We start from the raw sequence: 25,096 nt of genomic DNA, 5'->3' as shown, positions 1-25,096 counted from the left end.
CCCAGAGGGGTTTATCTATTGTAGGAGAGATTATATGTAGAGGAGAGGCACACATGCTTCAGAAGGAATGGGTAGAAATTTGCCCTAAGAGCAGGATTTATGGTAAATACTTGCTCTTACACAAGGGACAACAGATAAATTGGAAACCAGAGGCCTTCCAGAACTGGCGTTAATCAGAAGCCAACATGGCAGATGAGCATCCAAGATGGAGTTGCTTTGGCCTCCAGATTCCACTCCCGTAATTTGGCTTTTATAATCTCACATACCCTCATCTTCTGTTATGGTCTCTGAGCCTTTAGGGAGAGTACTAGATAGGATATAGGTTTAGCAGAAGTGCATTGGCGATGGGAAACAGATTAGGCCCAGTGAGGTTCCAAATGAAGAAGATTCACGGCTATTGAATCACCTCTTGTCTTCAGAATATCATGACTTCAGTTTTCTTAGAAGAAGTAAAACAATGAGAGATACATACTATTAATAATTTGAATGGTAGAAATATAATGTACACAAGGATTACAATCAAAAGAGGATTTGTATGCCAGTTATTAAAGAGCATGAAGAAAATTAAAACCCAGCTCTTTTTTAGAGATATCTTTTAGACAGCAAATAGTTCAGCATTTAGCCTAAATTGTAGGCAAATAATAAAAATTCAAAAACAATGGTCAAAACCTAGAATCCATTTTTTTCTCTCTCCAATTTCTTCATTTCTACCAAGGTTAAATTATGGCAGGAACAATTTATTTGCAAAATTTTAGTCTTGTTATAGTGAGACATATAGACCAGCTCCCCGTTCCTTCTGTGAAGCATGCACTTTCAAATTTTCCCGAAAGTCACATTTACCCAATCTTGGTGTTACAACTTTTTCTCTTCTATAGTTCAGAGGGTAGGAGGGAGTGGTGCCAGTGGCTTCTCTCCTATTGTTTAGCAAGCAGGAGAGAATGTTACAGCTCTTTTATTCCCACTGCTTGCAGCTCAGCAAGCAGGAGCATTACAGGTCTTTTGTTTCCACAGTTCAATGAGTTCCAGGTTCTTGTCCTGTAACCAAGAAGAATAAGACATGCAGACACCTGAGAGTGAGTATGGCCGAGTAGAATTTTATTGAGCTACAGAAAGAAAGCTGTCAGCCACACAAGGGGAACAGAAAGCGGGTAGCTGCCTGTGAGACTGAGTCCAGGGTTTTTATGGGCTTAGAAGAGGTGAATGTGAACTGATTCATCCATGTATGGTCTTGGAAAAAATCACTTTTCGATTGGTTAAAAGGCATCATTCAGAAGGAATCAATTGAAAGTGGCTAAGATGGGAATAGAAGTTCTCATTCTGGTCATGGACTCTATCTGGAACTGGCAGCTCAGTTTTCAGGATTTAAACTGTCTTTGGCTTGAAGGTCAGGTTTCACTGGGAATCCATCTCTGTCTGCCTATGAATTTGTCCGTCTTCTGCCACTATCAATCTCCCATCTGAAGAGGTACATCTAGCTCTTAGGATAGGGACAATGACCGTTCTAATTGCATCATACTGACAGGGAGCATTGCTTTGGGAAAACGGCAGTCAGATATCATTCAGAGACCTGTAAGTGTCCCTGATAATAAGGGAGTCATCATCTAAGGCTCCATTTGCATGACCATTTGGAGTTTGATGGCCTTTAGGCAAGAAGAAACAAATTTTATAAGGAGGTTAAGTATGCATGGACCAAATATAAGTACTATACAAAGAGGAGCTAAAAGGGAACATTTAGTGCCAGAGACAAAAGAAAAAAGTAGACTAATTATTCTGAAAACAATGTTGTGGCCAGAACTCTTTCACCCTTGTGAGGGAAACTAAATCTTGTATAGAGGAGGACAGCTAAATTTTAGAAGTCATTTAAGGGAGTAGATAATCCCATGGGTGTTCAGGATTAAGGAATCTTTGGCAAAGATATCTTATAGTGAGGAACAGAATGAAGATAAGAACAGCAGTCATAGGCAGGACTATAAAGAGGATATTCATGGAAGGTTAATTATAAACACTTACCTTTTATGATTTTTAGCTTGAGGTCTCTGATTTCTGCACACTGGTGCTTTGGGTGCTCTTCTGGGTCAACAGAGGTAATTCCGTCAGTTCCCCAGGTCTTTGCTTGAGTGTAATGAACGTATTCCAGTGGCCTTCACTGCTGAAGGAACAGAAATAAGTACAGTATAATATTCCTCCCACTCCAGGCATGCTGGAATATTAATGTTTCAAGAGGAAACAGAAGTTATTCATCTAAGCATTGCCATTTCTAGCCAGAATTTTGAGGGAGGGCCCTGGGTTTGGAGTTAATAATTTAGTTTTACATTTCATATTTGCTATTTTGTAGTTTTATGATTTGGGGTAGATTATTTAACTTCCCCACATAAAATATATTTTACCTAAACTGCTAAACCTTACCTTATTTTATTTTATTCTTTTTTATTTTATTTATTTATTTATTTTGAGACATGGTCTCATTCTGTAATCGATCCCAGAGTGCAGTGGTATGATCATAGCTCACTGCAGGCTCCACTTTCCAGGCTCAAGTGATCCTTCCACCTCAGGCTCCTGAGCAGCTGGGACTACAGGTGCACACCACCACACCCAGTTAATTTGTGTATTCTTTGTAGAGATGAGTTTTCTCCATGTTGCCCAGACTGGTATCAAACTCTTGGGCTCAAGTTATCTGCTTATCTCAGCCTTCCAAAGTGCTGGGATTATAGGTATGAGGCACCACACTCAGCCTAGTCTGAAGTTTCTTATATACAGAATGCTAAGGAGAGCTGGTGTACTGTTTATCTTTCAGAATGGAATTAATAGATGAGAACCCTTTATATGCAAATATGCAAACAAAAGGACAAAAAGTTACTTCTGTACCCTCTCTAGTCCCTTAAGGCAATAACTTATTTTTGTTTGCTTTACCAGGAATTTATATTCTAACAGTTCCTCCTTATTGGCCATTAGTAAAATTCCCAGGAGTCTATTTCAGGGCTTCAGTCAATCAAGTACTTATTAAGAACTTACATATTCTTAGTATTTTTGTATTAGACATTAAGATTTTATGTTCCACTTAGAAGATTAAGAATAATAGGTCTAAATATACTGTAGCACATATACTTCTTTGTTTTGAAAGGCCTAACCAATCATTTGTTACTGTTTTTCTGTTTTTGTTTTGTGTAATAAAAACACCTAAAAATAAACACATAAACAAACAGAGACCAGTATTAGATCCTTCCATTACAAGGAAGTAAATACTTAAGATAGTAACTGCTTCTTGAAATGGCAGGTATCTGTCATGTGCTCACACTCCCACCTTGCCTTAAGTTGTTCATTCTCAGAAGTAAATGAAAAACCAGCCAAGGTCTCAGATTTAATATCAATATTCTATTTAGACTCAAATATGTGTACCTTGGGTCCAAGTAGGCACATCTAAGTCCATGTATTTTCTTTTATAAAATGATCATATTGCAACTCTTTGCTTTTATATTATGTATTTCAGAAATAACAGAAACATCAGATAATGACTCTCCAATGTTTTTTCACGATGAAAAATGTCTGGATATATGGAACTCACCTTAGTTTCCATATCTACATATCTAGCTATGTAACAAAAATGTGTTACACACACATGACATAGAAATCAGATGTGTTAAGTATGAGACTGCTTTCTGGTTTGCTATTATATCTTAATAGTATATAGACATACTCTCATAAATCTTTAAATTTTATTTTTGTTTATTTATTTATTTTGAAACAGGGTCCAGCTCTGTTACCCATGCTAGAGTGCATTGCACAATCATGGCTCACTGTGGCCTCAAACTCCTGGGTTCAAATGATCCTCCCACCTCAGCCTCTGGATCAGCTAGGACTACAGGTATGTGTCACCATGCCCAGCTAAATTTTGTATTAGTTTTGTAGAGACAGGGTCTTGCTCTGCTGCCCAGGCCAGTTTCTAACTCCTGGCCACAAGTTTTCCTCCTACTTTGACCTCCCAAAGTGCTAGGATTACAGGCAGAAGTCACTGTGTCTGGCCCACTTATAAATTCTTTAGGTGAGTTATGGGGGACACTGTTATTGTCTCAGTTGATATAGGGAAATCCACAGGCAATGTGAGACCTCAATGGGATATTAAACTTAACCTTATTCTCAATATGAAACCAACCCAATTGTCACATATAAATATTTATGGATTTTTGAAAAAATAGAAATTGATCCTCCTAGTCTTAAGACTTGAAATTTACATTTGTATCATCTGAGTTCCTTCCTCAGGAAACTGACCAGATCACAATATCCAGACAATGAGACGCCAGCTCACTCATTTGCTTCCTTATCACTTCCTAATTCCTTTCTATAGGTAGCTATCCCTTCCCCCACATAGCTCTTCTTTTCCCCACTATATAAACCTCTCAATTTTAGCTAGTCTGGGAGATGAATTTGAGACTTATTTTCCTTTCTGCTGGTTGGTGTCACCCAAATAAAAAGACTTCTTCCCTGGCAATACTTGTTGTCTTGGTAATTGGCTTTCTGTGCAGTAAGCAACAGGACCTAGACCAAACTCCTGGAGTTTCAGTAACAAATACTTGCGTCACTCCCAGAAACTTCCTTAGGTTTTCTTGAGGAAAAGTGAAGAGAACACATAAATGAATCTGTCTTACATAACTCCCCCCAAAAATGGCATTTATCTTCTTTGTCTACAATGTCTGAAACTGAGGTCAAAGAATTGAACTTTCATGAAAGTAACGAGATTTGCCTCTCCACTTTTGTAGCCCTCTTCATTTCTTTTCAATTAGGTACCCTCTCCCATTCTATTACTTTAATATTCTGCCCTTAACATAATTGATGGGTTGAGAAGTTGAGGTAGAGTAGGGATGGGACTCAGCACTTGCCAGACCTGGCCCTTTCACCCTCACATATGCATTTTTTCCATACCCACCAATTATCACAGCTTACACTACCACCTCTACAGGAGCCATTCCTGATGATCACAAGACATTGAAGAAACTAAGATAAGCAGCACCCTACCATAAATATTAAGGGAGTTAAAAAGCAGCATCCCACCACAACCATTGCTCAAAGGAGTTGACCCTATTGCCCACATGCACACAAGAGCAGAAGAATGATCTATCTTTTCACTTTGCCTCATTATAATACTAAAATCCACACCCAGGGAGAGGCTTATCTGCCATTTTGTGATCATGTAGTGTATGTACTAACATGATTTCTCACTGTGCTTGTGTGCCCTGAGCTCCACCCTGCACATGTAAAGATTGTCACATACCTCATGCATATTCATGTCACCTTTCCTAAAAACATAGCAAAGGCCTACCCTTAGTGAACTGGCTGAAGAACTCATGCGCCTAGCTTGGCTCCCTGGTATTGGAGCATAAACCACAAATAAGGGCTTTGTCTGGGAAACTTGCTTGGCTTTGTGTCAATTTCTATTGCACAGGAGCCTAAGAACCTGTGGTCAGTAACTGAGGCACCTGTAAACATACTCTATTGTTCTTCCAGTTTTTCCTTTCTTCCCAGCTATGAATTCAGATAGGGTATGTTGGTGGCTCTGTGTAACCAAAAAGTACTCAGTTTTTCTCTATACCCTTATGAGTATTAAATGAAAGGAAATAAATAATGTCTACAGTGGAACCAAAAGTTTTCAAACTTGCCTGTTCAGGATAACTCTTTCTTATAGAAGTCATTTTTTTTCATATTATTATTACTTTTTTATTTCTGCCTCCCCTCTTCCCACAACTTCAACATCTAATTTCTATTCACTTTATTTTTATAGAATTTTCTTTCTCCTATGTAGTTCTGTGAAGGGGGTGTGTAGTGGGGATAATCTATATGATTAATTTTGTCTTTGCTGAGTTTATTTTTATTTTTATTTTTTAACAGCAAGCTTATCCGTAATTTGCTGAGGTCTTGACTATATTTTGTTATGTCCCAAATATGTTGAAGTCTCCTATCACTCCTACAACTGCAAAAGAAACCTAATTTTATAGTTTCATCCTTGTTTTTTTCCTACACTGTAGAGATATAGAAGATGTATATACTGTATTTTTTTCCTGAAATTTCTAACCTAAGTTATTGTCTTTTTTCAGTTTTCACATTTTATGAAAGTCATGTATACATGTAGTTTGAAAAGTCATAGTTTACACTGAAGACTTAAACCAACAGTCTTATGTCTCACCCATCTCCAACTTTAATTCCCTCTTCCTAGAAATAACCACTCAGTTTTTTTTAATCTGTTTTCTTTAACATCAACATCCATCTTTCTAAATAACTTTTTTTGTCCTTTTTGTTTTAGATATTACATATTGATATCTTTCACTGGATGAGAACTATGTAACTCAAATACGTTCCTCTTCCAATATTCTAACACTTTATGTCCTCCACTTTTCCCCCATATAACATACTATTTGCTTAGAGTAGTATGTATAGAGATTGTTATTATGATATGTAATTTGTATTCACATTTAAACCATAAAATGTACCATTAGTATATTCCCTTTTCTGTAATTTTTAGTTGTCTTGAAGTTAATAATTGCCTCATTTCCTCATTTTCTGTTTTTTTTTAATGTTCTAATTCTAAAAATAGCCTCTGGAATTGTTAATTTTCTCTAAAGTACATTCAAAAAATTATTTTGTCCTTTTTCTTCCTGCCTGCCTTTTTGTCTTCCCCATTTCTGTGTTTTCTATTCCTCCCTCCTTCCTTCTTTCTTTAATTTTTCTGGACTTACACCCCTTTGATTCCTTCATACGCCTTCTTTGGACTGCAGTATTATCTCATGGTATTATCTCTCATAAATCACACTTGGATGTCACTTCACCAGTAATCTTGGAGATTCCGTTAACCTCTCATCTGTGATGATACAATGTCCTATTCTCTGCCTTGGTCTGGAGTAGAGTTATTTCTAGAACGTTGCTGGGAAGGGTATATGAGAAATAAATATTTTTTGATATTTTATTTGTAAGGTATCTTTACTTTCTCTCAAAATCTTCAAAGCAGTATCCCAGTTTCTTCTAGCTTCAGTATTGCCTTAGAGAAGTCCAATGATATGCTGATTCCTGGTTCTTTGCGTGGTATATGATCTTTTTTAGTCATCATTTCTTTGATGTTAATTTGTGTTGTAGTGTGTATTAGTAATTTGTTCCTTTTTATTGCTTAACACGATTCCATTGTATTAAGATGTTTTGTTTATCCACTCATCAGTTGATGGGAATTTAGACTGATTGTATGAATTTCGCTTCCTCAAATGTTTATATACATGACTCTGCGTGAACATACATTTTTTTTTTCCTTAGGCAGATAACTAGGAGTGGAACTGCCAGGTAATATGGTAAATGTAGGTTTAAATTTTTAAGAAACTACCAAACTGCTTTTCAAAGTAACTATACCACTTTACTTTCCCACAAGCAATGCATAAGGGTCTCAATTTCTCACAGCTTTGCCAATACTTACACCGGAAGGCTTTTTCAATTTTAACTATGCTAGTGTGCATGTAGAGGTATCTTATAGTTTTAATTTGCATTTCTTGATAACTACTTCTGTTGAGCATTTTCTCCTGTGGTGCTTGTCATATCTCATAATGTATCTATTAAAATATTTTGGCCATTATTATTATCAAGTTGTAAGAGTTTTTTTATAGAGTCTGGATTTAAGTCCTTATTAAGATGTATGATTGGCAAATACATTCTCTCAGCTGTAGCTTGTCTTTTCATTTTCTTAATGAAGAGCAAAAGTTGTAAATTTTGATGATGCTTAACATCAATTTTTATTTAATACATCATGCTTTGATGTTGTATTTGAGAGCTCTTTGCCTAATACAAAATTATAAAATTTGATGGGTGTGGTGGCTCACCCCTGTAATCCCAGCACTTTGGGAGGCTGAGGTGGAAGGATTGCTTGAGGGTGGAAGTTGGCGACCAGCCTGGGCAACAAAGTGAGGGCCAGCCTGGCCCAACAAAGTTGGGGACCAGCCTGGGCAACAAAAAGTTAAAAGTTAGCTGAGCTAAAGTTGGGAGGGTCACTTGAGCCTATGAGGTTGAGGCTGGCATTATCACAGCCTGGCAGACAAAGTGAGACACTGCCTTGAAAGAAAAAAAGAAAAATTATACAATGTTTTCCTGATGTTTTCTTTGATAAGTTTTTTTTTTTCACATTTTGTACTTATTTTTAAGTCTATTATATATTTTGAGATTAGTTTCTTATGTGGTATGAAGTGTGGGTCTAAAATAAATTCATCGTTTTGTATGTGGATATTCAGTTGTCTCAGTAGCAATTGTTGAAAATGTTATCCTTTTCCCATTTAATTACCTTGGCACTTTTGTTGAAAACCAATTGACCTTTCATTTAAGGATTTATTTTGGTACTCTATTCCGTTCCATCGATCTATATGTTTATTTTTGTAACAATACTGCACACACTCTCAAATACTACAGCTTCATAGGGTATTATAAAATTGATTATGATAAATCCTCCAGCTTTTCTCTTTTGCTTCAAAATTACTTTGTTCATTTAAGGTTTTTTCCTTTTCCATATCAAGTTTAGGATCAGCTTATGAATTTCTGCCAAAAATCTGGGATTTTCATAAGGATTGAAACTGTAGATCCATTTGGGGAGAATTAACATCTTAACAATATGGATTATTTCTCTGTCCATGAATATGAAATGTCCACCATTTATTTTAATATTTAATTTATGTCAGCAATATTTTATAGTTTTCAGTATACAGATTTTTCACTACTTTTGTTACATGTATTACAAAGTATTCTACTCTTTTTAATGATGTTGTACATTGTATTGTTTTCTTAATTTTAATTTCTGAAATTTTGTTTCTAGTATATAGAAATACAGCTGCTTTTGGTGTATCGATGTTACATCTTGAAAATCTGTTACTTTTTTTTTTATTAATTCTAGTAGTTATTTTGTAAATTCCTGAGGATTTTCTACATGAGGAATCATGTCTTCTGCCAATATAAAAATGTTTCCTTCTTCCCTTTTAATCTGGAGGAATTTACTTTTTATTTCTTGCTTTGTTGTACTGGCTAGAACTTATAGTACAGTATTAAATGGAAGTAGTGAGAATGATGTACTTGTCTGGTTCTTGATCTCAGGGCAAAAACATTGTCTTTTATTCTATGTATGATATTTTTAAGCTATAGGTTTTATGTAGATGCATTTTAATAGGTTGAAGATGTTTCTTTTTATTCCTATTTTACCAAAAGCGTTTATCATGATTAGATGTTGGAATCTGTTGAATGTTTTCTCTGTATTTATAGAGATGACTTTGTGGATCTTGTGCTTTTTGTTCTTTATTCTAATATAATGCATTAACTAACGAATTTTTGTGGTTTTTTTTTTTTTTTGAGTAATACATGAGAAGTAAAATGATGTTATAATAATCTTAAATTTCTGGTATAAATGACACTTGGTCATGGTGTGTAATTTTTTTTTTTTAGTATATTGATGGATCTAAAAGCTATTTTGTGGCTGGGTGCAGTGGCTCATGCCTGTAATTCCAGCACTTTGGGAGGCCGAGGTGGGTAGATCATCTGAGGTCAGGAGTTGGAGAGCAGCCTGACCAATATGGTGAAGCATTGTCTCTATTAAAAATAAAAAATTTAGCTGGGTGTGGTGGTGGGAAATCCCAGCTACTTGGGAGGCTGAGCCAGGAGAATTGCTTGAACCTGGGAGGCAGAGGTTGCGGTGAGCTGAGATCACACCACTGTACTCCAGCCTGGGCAATTGAGCAAGACTCCATCTCAAAAAAACAGACAAACAAAAAACCTATTTTGCTCAAGATATTCATAAGTATGCTCATGAAAAATATTTTTCTCTAGTTTTTATTTTGCATGATTTTACCCCTCAGCTTTAGAATAAAGGTAATATTGACCTTACAGAATGAGTTGGCAAATATTTCCTCTTCCTCAATTTTTTTTTCTTCTCAAACTTTTATTTATTGGAGATTAGATCTCCTGAAATAATATTCTAAATTTATTATCTCATTTCTCTTATGCTTATCTTATTTTTGTTATTGTCATAAAATATATAAATGTAACATTTTCCCTTTTAACTATTTTATATGTATGATTCAGTGTAAATACATTCACGCTGTAGTGCATCCATCACCATCATGCATTTCCAGAACATTATTTTCCCAAACTGAAATGCCCTATGCATTAAACAATAACTTCCCATTCCCCTCACCCCAACCATGGCAACCACTATTCTACTTTCTGTCTCCATGAATTCGTACCTATGTACTCTAGGTACCTCATGTAAGTGGGATCACATAATATTTGTCCTGTTGTGACTGACTTATTACACTCAGCATAACGTTTTCAAGGTTCATCCATATTGTAGCATGCATCAGCATTCCCTTCCTTTTTAAGGCTTAATAATATTCTATTTTATGTTTATCCCACATTTTGTTTATTCATCCATGGACATGTGGGTTGCTATTACCTTTTGTCTATTGTGAATTATGCTATAATGACCATGAGTATACAAAAATCCATTCAAGTTCTAGCTTTCAATTTTTTAGGGTGTATGCCCAGAAGTGGAATTGCTGAATCATATGGTAAACTTTTGAGTTTTTGAGGAATTACAACATCATTTGTTGCATTTATTACAAGGTGACTGTACTATTTTACATTCTCAGCAGCAATGCACAAGGATTTCAATTCCTCGGCATCCATGCCAATCTTTTGTTGTTGTTGTTGTTGTTCTTTGAGAGATGGTATCCTTCTATCACCCAGGCTGGGGTGCAGTGGTGTGATCTCAGCTCACTGCAACCTCTGTAGCCAGGGCTCAAGTGATCCTCCCACCTCAACCTCTTGAGTAGCTAGGACTATAGGCATGTGCCACAACGCCTGGCTAATTTTTCTTTTTTTTTTTTTTTTTTCTTTTTTGTAGAGAGTGGGTTTCACTATGTTGCCCAGGCTGGTCACAAACTCCTAGATTCAAGTGATCTGCCAGCCTTGGCCTCCCAAAGTGCTAGGATTATAGGCATGCGCCACTGTGCTCAGCCTCCAATCATTTTTTTTTTTTTTAGATTAATGATTGACATTTGAATGGGTGTGAAATGGTCTCGGTATGGTTTTGATTTGTATTTTGCTATTGATTAGTGATGTTGAGTGTCTTTTAATGTGCTTTCTGCCACTTGTATATAGTTTTTGGAAAAATATTTCTTTATTTGCCCATTTATTAGTTAGGTTTTTTGTTGTTAATTTTTTGAGATTTTTCTTTCTTTCTTTCTTTCTTTTTTTTTTTGAGATGGAGTCTTGCTCTGTTGCCCAGGCTGGAGTGCAGTGGCACAATCTCTGCTCGCTGCAAGCTCTGCCTCCTGGGTTCACGCCATTCTCCTGCCTCAGCCTCCCGAGTAGCTGGGACTACAGGCGCCCCCCACCACGCCCGGTTAATTTTTTTTGTATTTTTAGTAGAGACGGGGTTTCACTGTGTTAGCCAGGATAGTCTCGATCTCCAGACTTCGTGATCTGCCCTCCTCGGCCTCCCAAAGTGCTGGGATTACAGGCCTGAGCCACCGCGCCCGGCCCAATTTTTTTGAGATTTTTTGAGATTTTTCAAAGTTATATATTTAGATCTGTTATTGCAACTTTTATTTCAGTTAAAAGTTAAACATATAAATATATATAATTTCGCTATTTTCTATTCTCTCCACTTCCTATGGTGCAATATTTTCTATCTCAACAGCACAATGAGTTATAGGTTAATAATATTGTACTTACTCTTTGTATTGCCTGTATTAACTAGGCTATGATTCCCTTTAAAGATTTTTATTTTGGACTCTATTTTTTATGTTATCACTACCAATGATTTTAAGATCTATAATTTTCTGTTTCTATTTAACAGCGAGTCTCGCAATACATTAATTTAAATTGGCATACATATTTGGCCAACTGGTAGGCTTTGTTTGGGGTGATCTTACTAGTCTATATCATTGGAGGTTGCCTCCCTCCCTATACGAGACTTTATCTGATTTTTATATCTTTTTTTAGAACCATTTTCCTACAAGGGAATCTTATCTTCTGCTTCTGAGGAAGGAGCTGTGAGTCTGGAGCAGAGTTATAAACCTAGATACATGTGTTCTTGGAGATGAGTCATCTCACTATTTAGAATTCAGATTTTCACTCAGTCTCCATATTTTGATTACATGTCTTGCCTTTAGCTGTGTCTGATTTTCCTGAGTCTAAGGCTTTTTGTTTTGTTGTTTTAAATAGAACTTTCTTCTTCTGCCAGGTGTGTGGGAGACGTGATTCCCTGTGCACAGGATAGTGAGAATGTCTGGAGTTCTATCTCTCTCTCCTTTTTTTAAATATGGAATTTGAGTCAAACCACCAGCTTTTAGCCCAATTTGGCATACATTAGTGGTTCCACCATTGGCTGAATATTAGAAGTGTCTTGCAGATTTGAAGGAAAACAATATCAAACAAACAAAAAAGTGGAAAAGATCGAAAAAAGAAGGGGAAATCAATAATTTACTAGCCAGAGATTCTGGTAGATAGAGGATTTTTTTAAAAAACACCGGGTGCCTGCCGTGATTGTACAGCCAGGGTATGAGGAATAGCTGCCTTTCTTTTCATCCCTAAACCTTCCATAATCCCTGTCTTATAGCATCTTCTGCCACTGTTCACTTTTATAACTAGGCTCTAGCCACATTTTTGTTGTTTCGTTAACACTCTGTGTATAAACTTTTATGGGGGATGGTGGGGAGAAGACAGTTGCCATTGTTTTCCTTTTGATTTGAATTTTGTGATTAAGATTTCTGAATTCCGCTTCCTTGCCTTCTTCAAGAATCTATTAAAATATCTGAGTTTTTGCTTTTTTCCCTGATCATCTGATTTTAAATAGCAGCACTCAATTTCTTATGTTTTTCTTCATTCTATACTTTATTTTTCTCCATAGGGTGTTTGTTAATTTTAAAATACTACAGTTTACATTTTATTTCTTAATTTATTTTCCCTTGTTCTTCCAGTAAAGTAAATGTTCTGTGAACCAGGAATTTGAGTTGGTTCCATTCCCAGCTTTTCCTCCAGATCCCCAAATAAACCTAGGTGTAATTCTATGTTTAATAAAAAGTTGTTGACTCAAGAAATAAATGGATGAGTTAACAAATAGTAGTATTTCAAAATATGTGAGAAAAGTAGAGAAAAACATCAATATAATATAACACTATAAATTTTATTTCTCAGCTTTTGATAGATCAAACAGACCCCTAAAATTAGAGAGATAGTAGGTATTCTGAATAAGATTAGTACTAAATTATTTTATGTTTTCAACAGTAAAAATAATATGAAAGATTAATAAACTCTTTATACCTAATATAAAAAATATTTAAAAAGTAATAACAGAAGTAGAATCGAAACCTACAAATACTTGAAAACAAAACAAAAACAAACTCCCTTCCTAAACAATTCTTAGTCAATGCAAATAATGATGAAACATCCGATTTTAAATTTCTTAAGTATGTGTCTCTATGGATTTGACTAAAATATTAAGTAAAATAATAAAATAACTTCTTAAGTAAAATTATAAGCAAACAAAAACTCTACATTTTGTCAGTAATAAATAATATCATGATCACCTTATTTGAACCAGGGACATTGTTTTATAAAATCAACCAGAGGAAAAACGCACTTGCACGTGTATTGAAATTCCTTGAAAACGTAGAGATACAGTAGCTTCCAAACAACCAAGGAATCTCAATATAAAATAAAAATATATTTAAGTACAAATATGTTGGAAAAGTTTAAAAGTGTATTTTTCATATGTATTCCTTTAAAATAGTTATAAATTCTTTACCCTTGTATTTAAATGTGTTTTCTTATTACATCTCATACTTAGTATTTCAATAAAAAACATTTTCTCTAAGGCTAGTAATAAAACTAAGTTAATATCTTTGCATAGACTTTTATTCACTTTTCGTGTTATGAATCTCCTTTTGTTGTTAAGAAAAGTACCCACCTGCGGTTCTGAAGAGCCACAACTCTCATCTTCAAACAGGTCAATGCTCTAAGCAATAATCCCACAACTGGAGACAATGTATAAGGCAATAAACTCCTCCTGTTTCATAAACAGTGAGCCCTGAAAGCTGAGTGTTTATGACAGTTGGAGCTTTACTGCTGAATGACATTTTCTACTACTCTGGAAATATTGTGGAAGTGAACAGAGCAAGGGCAAGATTATCATGGCAAAGATATAAAGATTTTAAAATGTTTGCTTTTTTTGCAGAATTTGAAGAATAAATAAATAGAATTGATAAGCAAGAAAGTATGTTTGTTGCATACAAGAATTATGTGAGCTATTTACTGAGTTTATCAAAGGTAGGCCTTTGGATTAACTCTGGTGAGAGCAGGTCACTCAAAACAATGCCATTGGATTTAGGAGCATTCTCTACTGCCTAGAAAATACTAAATGAGGAAAAAAATAAATACGTAAATAATGTGTACACCAAATGGTGGCTCACATTGCTCATGAAAAAAATATATGTTGGCAGGGCGCGGTGGCTCACACCTGTAATCCCAGTACTTTGGGAGACCGAGGCAGGTGGATCACGAGGTCAGGAGTTCGAGACCAGCCTGGCCAACATAGTGAAACTCCATCTACTTGAACCTGGCAGGCAGAGGTTGCAGTGTCCAAGATTGCGCCACTGCACTACAACCCAGGTGACAGTGTGAGACTCTGTCTCAAGGAAAAAAGAAAAATATATATGTTGATAATTTTTTGCTTTTAAAAGTAATAATGCTTATTGGAGTAAATAAAAAATGGAAGAAAATTTTTGACACTGTATATACAATCATGACCTAAAGATTTTTCCTATTTTGAAGTGTCTGTTTTCAATATTTTATTTTTATTCTATTTCTTTTTCTTATTTTTATTTAAAAACATAGAAATGGGGTGTCACCATGTTGCCCAGGCTGGTCTCCAACTCCTGGCCTCAAGTGATCCTCCCACCTCAGCCTCCCAATGTAAACTGGGATTACAGGTGTGGACCACTGTGCCTGGCCTGTTTTCAGTATTTTCAACATGTATATACGTCTTGAAACGTTAATTTTTAAATTATAATTGAAATTCTTGTTCATTTTTATTTAAAGTTGCCTTAACTCAATAAGATGATTGAAATACTCTTCTCCAAATTTCTCAAATCAGAAGAAAGTACTGTTAAAAGTGTCCGTTGTTTTCTTTTCCACATTTTTCTATACACATGAATAATCATATATACATAAATGTGGATATATGTAAACAACTTTATTTGTGAAATAGGCAAAATTTTAAATCTGTACACTGTTGTTTACAAAAATCTAAATTCTCATTTTTTAACTTTTAATTGATAGGAATTGATATGAACATTTCACATTACTATATGGTATTGATAACTGTCGTTTTTAATGTTTTTTTTTTTTACTAACATTCTGCTGAAAGAAAATGCCAAAATGCAAATAGCATTTACTTATTGTTATATGCTTGGATTATTTGAATTTTTAGGCATGTAAATTATGTTTTGACAAACAACTTTTTGGCCTTAATTTATTTTTTTTATATTTGAATTAGAGTTAATGAAAGAAAACTCTTATCCTTTAGTATAAAGTTACTTTTCTAGTGTGTTATACTATTTTTATATGCTCACAGCAATATTTGAGAGTCATTAAAACTTAATCATTGAAAACTTGTAAACACAGAAATGACATAATGTTATTCACAATTTAGATGAAAGAAACAGTAGGCAGAACTAGTTAGAAATTGAGTGCAGCAAATAAGGCAAGAAAAATTACGTGAAAACCTAAAAATATTTAATAGCACAAGCAATTATTTATGTACACACACACACGCACACGTTTTGTTTGTTTTTTGAGGCAGATTCTCACTCCATCACCCAAGCTGGAGTGCAGTCGCGTGATCATGGCTCACTGCAGCCTCGACCTCCCAGGCTCAAGGGATCCTTCCACTTCAGCCTCCCAAGTAGCTGTGACTAAGGTGTGTGCCATCACTTTCGGCTAATTTTTTTTTTTTTTTTTTAATAAAGATGGGTTCCCACAATGTTGCCCAGGCTGCTCTGGACCAATATTTGTTTTGTAAAATTTTCTTAAAATATGTTCAGCACCTAGCTCAGTGATGCTGCTCCTGCCTTGGCCTCTTAAAGTACTAGGATTACAGGTATGAGTAACTGTGCCCAGCCTAAATTATATATTTTAAATACTCAGTTCTAAGAATTGTTCTAAGCTCTCTGGCAGGTTCTTTTTTTTTTTTTTTTTTTTTTTTTTTTTTTTTTTTTGGCGGAGTCTCGCTCTGTCGCCCAGGCTGGAGTGCAGTGGCGCATCTCGGCTCACTGCAAGCTCCGCCTCCCGGGTTCACGCCATTCTCCTGCTTCAGCCTCCCGAGTAGCTGGGACTACAGGCGCCCGCCACTGCGCCCGGCTAATTTTTTGTATTTTTTAGTAGAGACGGGGTTTCACCGTGTTAGCCAGGATGGTCTCAATCTCTTGACCTCGTGATCCGCCCGTCTCGGCCTCCCAAAGGGCTGGGATTACAGGCTTGAGCCACCGCACCCGGCCTCTGGCAGGTTCTTGAGACAAGGTCCAGATACTCTCTTTTGAATATATATAATTAAAATAGTTTATATATATAAGTGAACTTGAAATATGTAGAGCATAATGGGGAAAACTTGGCGAAAATGACTTCATTTTCAGGCTTGGTGACTAAGTGAATGATAATGTTATTTTTTTCACCCTTTTTGTTGCTCTGTTGTTGCAACATTCCCCTCCTTCCTCCATCATTCTTAATGCCATCTCAACTAAATGACTCTTACTCATTTTTCAGGACTAGGAAGGATGTCTCTTCATCCAGGAAACCCTCCATGACCTAACCACATTTAATACAATGCTGCTCCTTGGTGCTTTCTTATTCCCTAAACAGACAGAGGAGTGGTATCTTTTATTTACTTATTAAATTTCAGTACTAAATTCTTCTGTTAGTAATTCCAAGTTCTATTGTTCCTATACTTCTGAAGGAAAAGAGTGGCAGATCAGAAGAGAAGAACTGCAAGCATAAGAAAGCCAAACCACCCTGACATTCATAGGTTTCAGTCATTTCCTAAGAAGCATTTTTCCCTCAACCATCTCTTCAATGACAAGGTCCAGTGTAGAATAGCAGCTTGCCAGCTTGACATGTACTTATTCTTTGCCTTCCTCACTCTCTCAGTTAACAAGTTCCTGTTATTTTGCTCTTCCATCAAGTCATAGACAATATTATTATGTGGTTGAATTAATTTAATGTCATGCAAGGTCATAAATGGCTATACAAGCGTCATCTTGTATCGATTTCTGCACCATTTGCCATGAGCTTGACTCAAAAAATTCATTTACTGCTGTTTCACTTCATTTGGAAGAATCATAACTGCTTAGATCTTTTAGAATGGATAGTCTCTTAGGAAATAGACTGAGGTATATTTTTGAAATTCAGTGCTATAAAATGTATAAACTAAATCATCATGTAATTCTGTCTAAAAGTGATTTGTTTTCCTTGAAAAAAACTATTCTTCATAGTTAGAAAACAAAGAAACTGTTTTATTCTACCACTTAGTTGTTTCTACATAAATTTCATAGGTGTAATATTATATGGGTATTTTGCCTGTGGCCAGTGCTCTTAAGGGCTTTTCCCACAATTGTAATTTATCTTTCGCTAAATTTTCTAACTTAATCATGACAACATTCTGAAATTATCAGAAATCTCATGAAAATAAATTTATTTCTTCATTTCTTTATGTTTTTAAAGTTTCCTCTCAAGAAGAGAAAATGTTTTATTTTTGACAATAATATGTGTACACAGTCTATATTCACATCTTTGCCATTATCTTATTTGGACACTGAGACAGTATCTTATTTTCAATCAACTCTAGATGTCAAAGTATGTGAATTCACATTCTATTGGGAAATAGAAAAGTAAAAATGTAAAAATTCTTTAGACTGAATATTCACTTTTTTCTAACTTCTGTGTTCTTTATCTTACCAATGTCATCTTGCTCTGTAAATTTTCACAAAGATATAATTATCATTATTAATTTTTCTTTGTTTTGAGGTGAAAGTTTTTTTATAGGTACTTTCAAACCTAGGAACATTGAAAAAATTTACAATATTTGCTTTGTAAAATTTTCTTAAAATGTGTTCAGCACCTAGTTCAACAATATATTCTCTATGAATTTCTTCCCAAACTGTTTAGCTAATATTGACTTCTGACTTCTGTGAAGTTGAGGATGCCAACTTCCTCCTTTGTATCATCTACATCAGGGATCTGTACAGTTCTGTAAAGGGCTCATTATTAAGGGTCTTTGGGGATTATATGATTTTGTTGTACCCATTCCAACTTAACATTGGGTGTGAAATCAGCAATATGTAAGTGCATGAGCATGATTGTGTCCCTGTAACACTTTATTTAGAAAAACAGTTTGTGGGCTGGATTTGGACAATAAGCCATAGTTTACAGACCTGTGGTTTATAGCAAACTCTAATAATGAGAATACCACCAGTGGCTAGATGGGTAGCATGAATGCAGCAAGCCAGGTGCATTCCTTTGACAGATTACTTTGTTTTGTCTATTAAGGAAGTGGAGCTTCTATAAGAGAAATATGTGTTTTACTGATTTTTATAAATAGATGTGTTAGTCCATTTTGCATTTGTTATAAAGGAATAGTTGAAGGTGGACAATTTATTTTAAAAAGAGGTTTATTTGGATCACAGTTCTGCAGGTTCTATAAGAAGAAAGGTTCCAGCATCTGCTTCTGGTGAGGACCTCAGGAAGCTTCCAATCAGGATAGAAGGCAAAAGGGAGCTGACAAGTCATGCGGGAGGGAGCAAGAAAAGTGGGAAGTGCCACACTCTTTGAAACAATCAGCTTTTGTGTGAACTAATTGAGCAAGAATTTATTACCACAGGGAGGGCACCAAGTCATTTATATGGGATCCACCCCTGGGATTCAAACACCTCCCACTAGGCCCCTCCTCCAACACTGGGGGTGGCATTTCAACATGATATTTGGCAGGGGAAAATATCCAAACTATATCAAGAGATTTTTATTGTGTTTTCTCACATCTGATAGAAAGAGTTGACAAAAATAAGGACAATGTCACAATAGACTCTATGCTTTGATATAGGTAGAACAGCAGGGAGTACTGAGGACTATGGAATAGAAATAATGACATATAGGAGAGAGACACAATGTTTCAGATATTCCAATTTTTCCAATTTAAAACATTGCATTAAAAATTCCCCCAAACTTAAGTGTTGTAAAATAATTTTTAAAATTTTACAGGTCAAGAAAGTGTGTTTTGTATAGAACATTTCTACAGGCTGAAGTTGAACCAACTCTTCGCAGGATTGGTCTGACAGCACACAGCATAAAAATAGTGTGTGAGAAACAGATGCCAGTTTACTAGTTTACTATGCTCTGTCGGGGGTCATGTGTTAGATAACTGAAAAAATATGAATCCTGTTAAAAAGACTAGAAATATCAAGTATCTTATTTTCTCTTATAGACACAAACTAGTTTATCAGTTGATCACTGGCCAGAAATGTATGTCTAAAGGGTTTCTTTGATTAGAACCTCTGCTATTCAATTATTGTCACTAGAGGCGGCCTTCATAGTGGTTTTGTTTGGTAGCACTTTACCTGCTCATTCTTTAATATATACATATCAGTTATTTGAGCAGATAAGATCTAGTTGATAATCACAAGTGCTATTTAAAAAAAAAAAAAATCTCCAAACCTATCCAACTGTGGTTAATAGTGAATGTTGGTGGCCGGATGTGGTGGCTCACACCTGTAATCCCAGAACTTTGGGAGGCTGAGGTTGGCAGATCACCTGAGGTCAGGAGGAAGAGACCAGCCTGGCCAACATGGTAAAACCCTGTCTCTACTAAAAATACAAAAATTAGTCCGGTGTGGTAGCAGGTGCCTGTAATCCCAGCTACTCGGGAGGCTAAGGCAGGAGAATCTCTTGAACCCAGGAGGCAGAGGTTGCAGTGAGCTGAGATTGCACCACTGCACTCCAGCCTGGGTGACAGAGTGAGACTCTGTCTCAAAAAAATATATAGTAAATGTTGGCATAGCCATAGCATGATGTTGGGTACTGATGGTTTGACCACAGTTCAATAATTAAAGTCCCAAGATTCTCATTTTTTTGAAGAGGGACTGGGCAGGGGCTATCTTCACTTGTGCATTAGATGAGAAATAGGATGATGAGGGTTCTATTGGACATAATGAAAAGGAGAAGAGTCCTCATCTTGAATAACAGAAGACCCTAAGGATGGAGGAACATCTGTTCAAAGCTTAAGACCAAGTTGATGCAGAAAGCAAACGTAGAAAGAAGAGACAAGAAAATGACCATATTGAGTATGCTGATAGGTAGACTTTAGAGAAAAGATGGATAATAATGTTGGGTAAAAAAAGTATTAAAAGATCAGGATTAAGGAGCAGATGAACTGTGACTAAAGGTAAAACTCAAATGAGCCTAGAATTTGCCGCAGATAATACACAATGATTTATTGTCTTATGGGGAAAGATACAGACATACAAATTAAAGGTAAAAATCATTCACTAGGAGCCTAGTGAATTCTGTGGCAGGGATTTAAAAAATGGTTACTTCATCAGTTTCCTAAACCATTATCTCTTCAAATGTTCATGAAGAGAAACGAGCCATGCCAGAAACCCAGGCATTAGTAGCCAATCGTAATGAGGAACTCAGCATGAAGCATTCTTCACTGGGGAAAATCCTAGAAATTTCTAAGTACTTTGACATATTTGTAAGCAAGAAAGCAACACCACTGTGAGCAGTTACCAGATGCTAGTGAGGCTCAGGGAGAGCTGTAACGATGATGGCAGTTACCAGATGCTAGTGAGGCTCGGGGAGAGCTGGAACGATGATGGCAGTGTTACAGCTCCGCAGTCGAGGCAGACAAGATACAGGAATATTTTACTCTTTGAATTTAATCTAATTAAGAAAGATAAATTTTGTTCTAATTTTTTCCCCATTGTAAGAAGTTAACTACAACTCAACTTGATCCAGGGCAGATTTGGCACAGCTTTTGGATGAGTTCCTTATTTCATATGCCTAGTAGCAACATTGCTGGATTTCACCGTGTTAGCCAGGATGGTCTCGATCTCCTGACCTCGTGATCCACCTGTCTCGGCCTCCCAAAGTGCTGGGATTACAGGTGTGAGTCACCACACATGGCCCACTGAATATATTTTATAACACCTGCAAGATTAACAAACAAGTGGAATCTTAGTGTAGACCATTTTGAAATTATAAGAATAAATAATCTACAGAAAATCTGTGCCTGATCAGAGATTATTTTTCTAGGTGTTGTAAATTGGTTTTGAATTATGCTAAGTATGTTACAGATTATTCCATTTTTTTATTTTCCCCACTTACATCGTGTAATTAGGATGCAAATTATCAGTGAAAAGGAAACCAATTTATTGTGTATTATAGAGGTATGGAAAAGATAGTGTATCATTAATCACCCATCTACCTGTTCTTTGACCTCTTGTCTAGGTAAGGAATTTCTCAGAAGAAGGACTTTTTTCTAAGGGTACCTGTGGCTTGGAAGGCATTGATAACCTATTCGTTTGACTTGTTCTCATAGGGAAAATTGTCAAGGTTGAATTCTCTCTCAAAGCATCTTCTCATAATCAAGATATTCCCTGAAGAAGTCTCAAGGGATAATACCCATTTGGCCCCATCCAGCAGAGATAAACCTTTTCTTGACATTAAAAGTAGGCTTTTTATTTAATGGGTAATTTTTCTTAAAACTTGGAGCATTTCAACTATTATTTTACCTTTAAAAACACCCTTAAAAAGAGGGTTGCCAAATTTAGCAATAGTACAGGATACCCAATTAAATTATTCGTAATTGTCTGTACATATGCTAAATGTGATAAAATTAAAATATTCTATGAGCCACACCTCTACTAAAAATTATTAATGCGAAATATGTCTCTAAATTACATACATCTTCCTTCATTTGTTGATTTCTCTCTCCTTAATAGTTCCTTAGATTTCAAAATTTGCTTATAAAATTTTATGCAGTTACATGTGTTCCATTTACATTGTAACGTATCTTCTACAGTAGTCACATTCAATTTATTTTATCCCATTGCCCATTAAGTATTTATCAATAAGGAGATATGTCAGTATTAGCATTATGAGCCAATATACTGAATATATCTTGGTTTAAAGTTAATAACACTGAAAATTGCTCTATAAATTTGATGTATTAATACATATAATACCACCTTTCATGACATAATTTGTTTTTCCATTCAGTGGAATTATAGTGCATCTGTTGATCAATGACCTTATTAAATGGTGTCCACCAACAAAAAAGAACACTATTATCAATTTTTATCCCTATATTCTTTTACACGACACATAGAATTAAATACTCTTCCTTCCAGCATGTTATCAAATGGAATTATCATGTGCAATTTTGATAAAACTACAGTATTTCAAATAAACTCAAGTGTCTCTCAACTATATTTGTTACAGAGAGCAAATGGATTTTTAATGAAAGAAACTGAAAAATATTGAATGGCAACACAAACACAAAAATACTTTGCTAAGTTTTTTTTTTTTTTTTTTTTTTTTTTTGAGACAGAGTCTCGCTCTGTCGCCCAGGCTGGAGTGCAGTGGCGCAATCTCGGCTCACTGCAAGCTCCGCCTCCCGGGTTCACGCCATTCTCCTGCCTCAGCCTCCCGAGTAGCTGGGACTACAGGCGCCCGCCACTGCGCCCGGCTAATTTTTTGTATTTTTAGTAGAAACGGGGTTTCACCGTGGTCTCGATCTCCTGACCTTGTGATCTGCCCGCCTCGGCCTCCCAAAGTGCTGGGATTACAGGCGTGAGCCACCACGCCCGGCACTTTGCTAAGTTTTAATCATAATTCCTGAAGGAGGAGAAAAATTTTATGATAATAATGTCAATGTCAATTAAAAGGACATCAGATGTTCTTTGAGTCACACTATGTAAGATATGGGCAGGACAACCAACACCTTCCGTAGAATGAATCATGCTTTGTTTCAATTGTGAATGAACATGTCTACCTGTTTACATAAACATTCACCACAATTTTATTATCTTCACCAAAAGCAATACAAATTTTCTCATTAACTTCTAGCTCAATATGAGAGTCTCCACAAATATTTGCTATTGTTTCTGGAGTCTCATATGGATAAGATTTTGTTTACAATATCCTTATAAGAAACCTTCTTCACAAGAAAAAATATTGCACTACCAAAATAAATAATGACTTCTGCATTATTATTACTTGTACCCTTCAACGTGCCAGCCATTCAGATATTTAATAACATCTGTAATAGTAAATGGAGCTATCATCCTTTTCTGTTTCAGTACATTTCTTTCTGGCAGTTGAAAACTTGATTGCAATTTTGGAATTAAAAATATTTCTGGTAGCAGTGCATCCAAACAGTCCCTTGAGCTGAAAGGCTGATAATACTATACAGTGCAGAAAGTTATTGTATCTTCTTCACCTGAATTAAACTATCACAAATTCTAATTTTGATAAGGATGTAAACAAGATGGTGGAATAGGAGGTTCCTTGATCACAATCCATCCCTGCAGCAATAATTTTGCAGCTATTTATAGACACACATGTTTTGTGGAGTTTGGGGATTCAGCTAGAAGGTTATACAAACCTGGTGGAGCTCAAGACCTAGAAGGGGCTGGGCACAGTGGATCATGCCTATAATTCTAACACTTTGGAAAGCTGAAGCAGGAGGATTGCTTGAGCTCAGGTGTTCAAGACCAGCCTGGGCAACATAGTGAGACCCTGTCCCTATGAAAAAATTTACACAGACACCCACACACCCACACACATACCCCTAGAAGGGATCTTTTGAGAAGACAGACCTGTGCCCAGGTGGCAGGATCACCAACTGCGGTATTAGCTCCAGATCCAGAAATGGCCCCATCCCACTGTGAACATAGTTACAGCCAGGTTTTGTCTTGGTCTTGTTACCAGAACTATCTACAAAGAAACCTGGGAGGAGTCACTCTCATTTCTGCCTCAGGTGACAGAGCTGCTGATGTCAGTACCAGTTGAGGACCCTGAAAAGGCAACTTGACTCATGCCACTTTTAGCTGAAGTTTGAGAGCAGTCCTGCCCACAAAGGGTCCAGGAGAAAGATACTCTTGTTTGAGTCCCTGAGGCATAACTTGCTAATCTTGGCTCAGAGCAGATCCTAAAATATCCACATGAATGATTCCAGCCCCTCTTAGATGTGGTCTGAGAGCAGTCCTGCTTGTACGGGTACATTCCAGGAGACACATTTGTCCAGTGCTCTAGAAAACAGGCCTGCAGACCTTTGTCCCAGCTGTGCACCCTGAAGCAACCCTGTAACTTTGTTCCAGCCCCTCTCAGCCATACTACAGCAAATACTGCCTACCCAGGGATCCACTGAGTGACACAACATAAACTCTCACAAAGTACCTGCAGGAAGACACACCTGTGTGCACACCTAGTAACGGTCCATCTGTCTGCATACCCTCGTTCCAGGACCAGCCCTACTGACCAAGGTCCTATAAGCAGTTTAGTTCACTCAGTCCAGAGAGGATTCACTCCCACTTAGGCCCCCAGTAACAGTAGTGACAACCGCAGAACCTGCTCTGAACCCAGCAGCAGCCATGTGACCTGATTCTAACACTACTCAATGACAGTACCAAAGGCAATCCCAGTATTCTAGAAACATGACAGAATAAAGTCTTTACCTTCCAAAAGCAGTATTTAAAGATTGAAAGGAATGTTATTTCCCTTCAAATGCACAAACATGAATGCAGGTCTTTGTGGATAACAAACCATCATTTGAAATTAGCCAACAAAAGGAACAAAAAGAAAATTAGAAAGAAGAAAACATAAGGAACCCATGGGACACCATGAAGCATATGAATATACAAATAAGAGGAGTCCCAGAATAGAAGAGAGAAAAAGGAAAAAAAAAAAAAAGTTATTTAATGAAATACTGGGTTAAACCTTTCTAAATTTTGAGAGTGATACAGACATCGAGTTTCATGAAGCTCAA

General features: G+C 36.3%; 1 long non-coding RNA gene across 2 annotated transcripts; it reads right to left on the bottom strand.

Moving 5' to 3' along the window:
• Positions 1-512: 512 nt before the first annotated feature.
• Positions 513-24,191, bottom strand: LOC135964967 (uncharacterized). Of its 2 annotated transcripts, none has more exons than XR_010577702.1 (3): positions 23,928-24,191; positions 2,011-2,149; positions 513-1,035 (listed from the first exon to the last, which is right to left on the bottom strand). It is a non-coding gene; the product is annotated as an uncharacterized lncRNA (long non-coding RNA). The 2 variants fall into 2 exon arrangements; XR_010577703.1 differs by lacking the exon at positions 23,928-24,191 and adding an exon at positions 21,135-21,257.
• Positions 24,192-25,096: the final 905 nt, after the last annotated feature.

Source organism: Macaca fascicularis, chromosome 9, assembly GCF_037993035.2.
Source record: "Macaca fascicularis isolate 582-1 chromosome 9, T2T-MFA8v1.1".
NCBI lineage: Eukaryota > Metazoa > Chordata > Mammalia > Primates > Cercopithecidae > Macaca > Macaca fascicularis.
Note: the sequence above shows the minus strand (reverse complement) of the source record. Positions and strands in the feature narration are given on the sequence as shown.